The sequence below is a fragment of the Trachymyrmex septentrionalis genome, unplaced genomic scaffold (genome assembly GCF_001594115.1).
Source record: "Trachymyrmex septentrionalis isolate Tsep2-gDNA-1 unplaced genomic scaffold, Tsep1.0 scaffold97, whole genome shotgun sequence".
Classification (NCBI taxonomy): domain Eukaryota; kingdom Metazoa; phylum Arthropoda; class Insecta; order Hymenoptera; family Formicidae; genus Trachymyrmex; species Trachymyrmex septentrionalis.
The window spans coordinates 525,636-533,485 of NW_017306160.1; the positions used below are offsets into that span (position 1 = coordinate 525,636).

General features: G+C 35.2%; 1 long non-coding RNA gene across 1 annotated transcript; it reads left to right on the plus strand.

Moving 5' to 3' along the window:
• Positions 1 to 445: 445 nt before the first annotated feature.
• On the plus strand, positions 446 to 4,177 carry LOC108756214. The gene is made up of 4 exons (XR_001939815.1): positions 446 to 784; positions 859 to 1,386; positions 1,881 to 2,044; positions 3,672 to 4,177. It is a non-coding gene; the product is annotated as an uncharacterized LOC108756214 (long non-coding RNA).
• Positions 4,178 to 7,850: the final 3,673 nt, after the last annotated feature.

Sequence of the window (7,850 nt, forward strand, 5' to 3'; positions counted from 1 at the left end):
GATTCGTGTTCTAATACAATATTTCTAAAATTTGAGATAGTTTTGATTTAAATAATAATAGAATCGTTATTTTAATGATAATATAGACTAACTTCGTAATCTATAATAATAATATAATGTAATAAATGTAATATAATAAAATATCCTGCACCAACATCACAGCTACTCTCAATACTACAATTACTATATATTCTGAATTATGCAAAAATATACTATTTTCTGCAGAATATCATGTACAATATTTTATTATACATATAAAATACGCGTAGAACCGAGACAATCAGGTATTTACATACCAATAAGCCCCAATTCGACTCTCGCGAATTTCTTAGTTCCAGCTCTCTGTTTTTTTCTTTTCAGTTTCAGTTGATTTATTATCGAACATTGTGCACTCCTAATAGCAAAGTTCACGTCGTTCGGCAAAACGGGTGATGTGTGAAAAGATCGGAGATGGCGGATACACGTTATGACACCAGTCCGACCCGGCGGACTCGCTCGGAACCCCTCCGGTGGGGGTTATCTCGCGCTGTGATTTCTTGATTAGCAGCGGGTCGACTGGTTGCGGTTAACCGTTGTTAGGTTGTCACTCGATTGGTATGCATGGGCTGGGATTCGTGCTCATCGTACTAACCCCCGAGCCCACCTAATCTTCTCCTACCCCATCGGCATCGGCGTGGCGGAGCCGCGAAACTAATCGAGGAGAAGCGAGAAACACCTAAATTTACGATATTAACTTTCGAGAACTCAAGTTTCTGCCAATGGAAATTCAAGTTATTTTCGCTAAGTAATTATTAATTGTGCATTTCTTTAGATTTGTAATTAATTATATGTAGATTTGTAAAATGTGTCAATGTGAAGACTGTAGCTGCTGTGATTCCTCTTGGACTTTTGAAGAATTGGTCATCTCAACACGGGGCTACTATTATAAAGCGTCGAATTCTCCGCGATAAGTGGCGGCCATTTTTCAGTGGTTGACTCCACTCTGACAACGTGCCACTCGTCGACCCCTTCGTCGTAACTCGTGTAACACGATGGGCGCACGGAGGTGAGGAGGTTTACATAATGACCACCCTAAATCACCCTTTGCCATAGAGCGGCGCGAGACGTCGAATGAGAGGGATGGAGAGAGGAGATATATCGAGAGCGGTAGTCTGCACGAATATACATATCCGCCCCTCCTCGAGAACGGGAGGCAGAGTAAGAGAGATTGGGGAGTTACAATTTCCCATGGATAATGGCACTTTGATTACCCCGTGACGCCGTGCGTCCTGTCAAGTGGCACGCTGGGCCATAAATGGCTGACGTGGTATTAAAAAAAGGAGCAATAGTCTCACTATGCGTTACACGGTGGTTCATTCGAAATTTATTCTGGGGACACTAGCGGAGGTAAAATATAAAAAGTTTTACAAGTTTCGTACTGCAGCGACTTATTATTCGTCGAGTTGTATACGTGAAAGAAATAATATTTAGTGTGTAGATAATAATAGTAAATATTAATGAGATTAACAGAAGATTTTCCTTCCGCAAATGCTTGCTCTAATTTTTACATTGAAACTAATACAGCTAATCGAAATATACAATATATTATAAAATTTTTTTCTTCTCTTAATAAATATTAATAATTTTTTTCTTTTTATATATTTTTTTAAAGAAATATGAAGTTAATGTATTGTAACAAATCTATTCCGATAATATAATCGAATTTTATAGTATCTTTATACATTTTTGTTTATATTAATTTAATATAATTAAATTTTATTTATAAACTTTAGATTTTATTTTCTTGCAATCACCCGGTATACAGGACGAAAATACGTGCTCTCTTAAATCGTCACGTACTTGACTATTAAATACACTATCGAGTGGTTTTTTATTCGCAGATTTCGAGCGCGCGTACTCGACTTTCTTGATGATACTCAAACATCGCAACTGGTAGCGACCGATTTGTCGACTTCAATGTTTCGCCAGGTCGAGGGTCCGCCACGGGACTGTAAAGGATCCGAAGTGGAAACAACAATGCTGCAACTCCCGTCCCATAAATTCGGTACGTCTGAAATGCGTTTGGCTGAACGTTAGCAGTGTTGCGTCGTTTATTTACTAAACTCTACAATGTAACGAGCGAATTAATTTACCAATATTTTATTCATATTAAAATTAATGCAGAAGTTACGAACTTTATACGTAATCATATTAAAATATTAAAATACGATTTTGATTTTTTTTTTTTTTCAGAAAGATCTGAAAATTATATGTGTGATAATAAATAATTGATATGTTTTTATTACATACATAGATAAATTATACATAAAAGATACAAAATTAATACTAATTGAACAAATTAAAATTAAACTTCAAACAATATATATATATATTTATGCTTTTCTTAATATTTTCGTATATCCTAGGAAAGCAGCATTCTCTAAAAAATTAGTGAGACATAGAAAAAAAAGTAACTGTAGTTTGTAATAAGGAATGCAATTTAGGACGGAAGTAATTTTGCATTTCGAGGAAAGAAAAAAAGACGATGCCATCAGCAAGGAATAGCAAAGCTATTTTCGCATAACAACACATTAGTTGCTAACGTAATGTAATATTTATGGAAAATATTCGCAAACTATCGCCGCAAGGCTATCGCTGTGACCCAGTGACGACGAAAGGTCCGAGGAACTTTGTATGTTCATGAAATGCATTCTTCCGCGTTTCACTACAGAGTCCATCGGTTCTATTTAGTTTTAGCTACTATTTAGTTTTAACAACTTCCTGATTATCATCCTACGATAGAACAGCTTGTTAAGTCTAATAATCTTAAAATATATTTATGCGCAAAAAAAAAAACATTACAAAGAACGTCGTGACGCAACAGTTCTTTCATACTTTTACTCGCAGCCGCTATAATAAGTTTACCCGTTCGTGCACAAATTTTTTGACGTTCTAGCCGCCACAATAAACGCACCACTGTAGCGAACAGCGGCACGTGTTGTCACGTGTCGTTGATTACGGTCAAACCTCGATTTACTCCGACAAGTCCACGTGTCCAAGTGAGCAACACTTTGAATAATATTCACGTTGTATTACGCTGGTTCGAAATCGAATCCCCACGAGTCACGCGGTGTCTCTATATTCTGTAATGCATAAATCAAGAACCGGAGGAAATGGCAGGCACATCCCTCCCCCGGTCGTGTATTACTATAACACCTCACTCACTCAGTTTCTATCGAATATTGGATATGGTGTTGAATCGACCGTCGCGCGATAATGACGGCATTGAGGCCGACAACATAGCGATACCGTTAATAAATTGCGATGTATGAGAAGAGTACAGAAAGAGATTAGAGAACAACGACGTAACTGAAAAGACAAAGTTTTTCAGAAAATGAGTTTGGATTATTAAAAGATTGAAATATTAATTTTGATGCAGCAATTAACTTATATAAAGGAACCAAAGTATGTTTATTGTTTTCTTTTATGTTCTTTTTTCTACTCTTCTTCGGTAAGCAACTCCAAAATGACAATTTCCTGTTTATGTCATTGTTGTAACAAATAAGTGATATACGTAGTTTTTCATGTATTTTTGATATATTTGCACAAAACTTTTATATCAATGTTTGGTTACACTTTTTTCTGCCATTTAACTACCTACAATTTTTTTATCTTTTACGCTGTTTCAGTAGGATCGAGAAATATGACGGTGACGTTTTTCCGACTCTCATGGCTCGTGCTTGCGAAGGGAGCTTTTATGGCGCCAGACGACGAAATAACATCGATGGCTCGAAAGAGAGACATTTCGAGAGCCTAGGATGAGTTCGGTCGTTCATCTACCCGTGCTAACTATTCTACAACTATCCACGTGCGTTTATATTCCGGAGAGGTCTCACCTCGAGGTCAGACTTTTTACCGTTTACACTTTTACGGGCGTCATACGACGAATACTGTTGAGCTTTGAATGCGGCTCCGTGGTGAAAAAGGCGCTTTTTATTCGCGAGAAACTGTAATCAGAGGATAGAAAAATGGCGATCACTATTGCGGTTGACTATCGTGGAGTCTAGGTTCTGAGGATGCAGTAATTCGACAATGATAATTTCTTGAATATGTTACATACAGCGCGTTATTATAACTCGTCTATTGGTTGTGGCAATTAAAAATACAATTATGTTCAGATCAACGCAGAGTTATTCTTATGGGGTTGAATATATACTTTAGTTTTTATATTCAAGAAAATAAAAAATATTGAAATCATGCAGTTTTGGATTTTTAATTTTCTCTTAGTATCTTAATTTTTTGTATAAAGTTTAAATTATTAGCTTTGTTTTTAAAATAATAATTATAAGTAAATATATTTTCTTATAATTTTTATTTATTTTTTTCTAACGTTCTGAACAGAATCACTTATCGAAGATCAACGCGACGCAACGATTTGTACAATATCAAAGAAGATGAGCGCGAGTAAACCGATCATAGGAAGGAGTTCGCGCTGATGGAGAAAAGAGACAGATAGGAACGGAGGAGTTCTAGTTCTAGTTCAAGTAGCGAACTGCTATTCGAACGTTGCATTAACTGCTGGACGATTTACGATGTAGTTTTCTCTCTCTCTCTCTCTCTCTCTCTCAGATTGTCTTTCTCTCTCTTTGTCTCTTATCCAGTCATACGATTGTTGAAAAAACGACCATTACGCGACTATCGACGTCGTATATCCGCATGTTATCGACATCGTCGTCGTCGCCGAAGGGGCGTGAAACCGCACCCGCGCGAAATGCGGGGTGTTAATTTTAAAAACACACTAAAATCGCTGTTAAATCGCCGCAGACAAAAAAATGAAAAATCGCCGGCCACCGTAAAAACTCTCCCCTGACCTTTCTCGGGAGAGAAACTCGAGGATGCGAGGATGATGTCTTCGCGTTGGGAACAGGGATAAGTAATTTTCGGGTTACGAAGTGAATCGTCACGCAACCGATTGATTTTTAATGATGTTGAGCTGCCCGCGCTGAACACGTGATGAAAAACGAACATTTGTTTCTTCAAGATACTTTTATATTCTTGAATTGCGTACAGTTATATTTTTATACTTTTCGATTTAAAATAAATGTACTAAAAATATAATAAAAGTATACTTATTTCAAATTGAAATTAAGTAAAAAAAAATAAGAAACAAGATTTTGTCAACAATTTAAAGCTTTAGTTAGCTAACATTTTACCTACGAAGGTTGTCACTTTTTATTTCGTTTTTTAACAATCTAAAAATCACTTGTGTGAAGTTTTAAATATTTAGTAAATTTATATTTACACAGAGTAGAAGAAATTTAAATTGATTACAATTTCGTAAACGAACATAGAATTGATTGCATTTTTATCGTATGTTTAACCAATTTCGTTGACGTTCTTGACATTTTGACAATTGTCCATGAATTTTCTAAAGTGAAAAATGAGCTGCCGATGCAAAAAGTCGTTATACTTCTTTTGACATATTATCGAGCGTTCTATGCGTACATCGCATAAACGTGTTATGCTCATGACTAATCGTTCGTCTTTACCGTTAATTCTGTGGTTCGCGCGAAAAAGAAAGAAAGAATGGCAGTTCAAATGAATAGTTTTCCTTGGTATTCGCAATATTTTGCATAAACTGCGTTATCTATGTCAGTCAGATGACGTTGCCGTTGGCGTATGAAGCCAAACGAAATCAATCATTTTATCGGACAGTAAGATACCGCTGCTATATGCTGTTTTGCGACAATTCATCAAGGTGTTGTTGCAAAAACTTTCGAAGGAAACGAAGGTCTTACCGAGATATCAAAACCGTAAGGAATCTCGACTTTCCAAATCTATTGCAATAACAGCGTTAAACCGTTGTTGGAATTTCCAATTAAATTTTATGCGATTATGTGACTTGCAAACACTACAAATTAGAAATAAGAAAGTTTCAATGATTTAAAACTGTATATATAATTAAGATTAATCTAAAAAGAAATAGAGAGAGAGAGAGAGAGAGAGAGAGAGAGAGAGAAAAGTAATGCGGACTTTCATTTAATTTTTTAAATATTTTTTTATTTCTTAATATTCGAGTCAATAATATTGAAAATGATAATTTATTGATCTAATTGTAGTAAGTTTAATATAAAAGACATTTATTGTAAAATGATTAAGACAAAATGAAAAAAACTAGTTTAAATGAAAAAAGACATTGTAATGAGATTATCTTTGAATATGATGATAAAATGGGCTCCCATATTTTTACAAAATCTGATTTCTTCAGATCTATTTGAACTTTCCCTATGAAGTTCAAATAATTTGAATTCATAGAAAATTTTCTGAATGTATTGAAATATTGTTCAATCTAGAAGTTTCTTTTTATATATTTATGTATGTATCTAAATCTTCTCTTGTATCTTTAAAAATTAATGAATATTATTAATCGATAAAATAAACGGTCACTTAATAGGCACTCCGTGTTTTAACGTCACGTCGGCGGAAGAGATCTTGGAGCCTCTTCGGTGGAGACAGTCGCAATCGGGGAATTCGATACTCTGATCTCCGGAAACCGATTCCGGCCGCACCTTACGAGAATCGTCAGAACGTGACTGCTGTGAAAGCCGAGTTCGGTCAGTCATGATATTCATGGCCTGAGACCTCTCCTTGGGGCCGGCATGGCGACCCGATACCTCGCGAGTTATTCGATCTGAGAACGAGAGATTTGAATATTTCGGAAAAAGAGCTTCATGTATATTTTATTCTTGTTTGTGTCTGCGTGAGCGAGGGCGACCGCGAGATGCGAGATGCGGGGGAAAAAAGTCCGCTCGCCGATTTTTGATCCTCGATGGGATACACCCACGGATCTCTATGATTCCTTTGCGAGAAGTAAAGGGATAAATTTATGCATTTATGCATTTCTTCATGTCGGCATTGCTCCACATTGCAATCATGGCGATGCACGATTTTGTCAACATTTGTGATGTCGATATTCATAGATTGATATATTCATAGTCAGTGCTTATATTTAAGACTTAAGATGTCGTAAACCAATCATAGATTAGTATTCATGGACGAATCTTATATTTGAGACCGTCTCAAATACAGTTTTAAGATGTTATGAACCAATCAGAGAGCCTGAATATTAAACTTACTTAATCTAATATTAGACGTTACTTAAGACAACTTTGAAATAAGAACCGACTATGAATCAGTTTAATATCAGTTTACCGAATAAAATGTTGATAAAAAAAGTTTCTTGGTAGTATATGATACAGTTTCTTACAATATATATACAATATTTTTATTTGTTCAATTCTTACATGTATTATTAAATCAATAAATTTATAAAGAACAATTTCGAAGCAATTAGAATTAATCGATTTTTTAAACTTTAATATGTGCCTCAATCACTCTTATCTATCTATTGATACTATTAAATTATTTAATAAGTTAACATATAACAAATATTCAATGTATGTAAATACAATATAAGTATAAAATTATTAAATAAAAAAATTTACTTGTTAAATCTATGTTATTTAAATTGCAATTTGTACGGTTAATTTTATTGCTATATATTTTTTCATACATATATTTAACTTTTATATATTTTACATATATATTTTATAATTATATATTTTTTACTTTCAAAGAGATGATCTTTTCGGAGACCATGGCGAGAGACGTGGTTCTTGTGACGTTATATTCAAATTATTCGTCATGCCTCCCCTAGCCTTGAGACCGACACGACTGCTAATCTCATACAAAATTGCAAAACCACGAGTATGTTCGCACTGTCTGACAGACGAAACGCGGCTGATTGAATCAAACGGAGGATCTGCACGCTCCGAAGATCACCGGCGCAACGTCCATATGGCGCAACAATG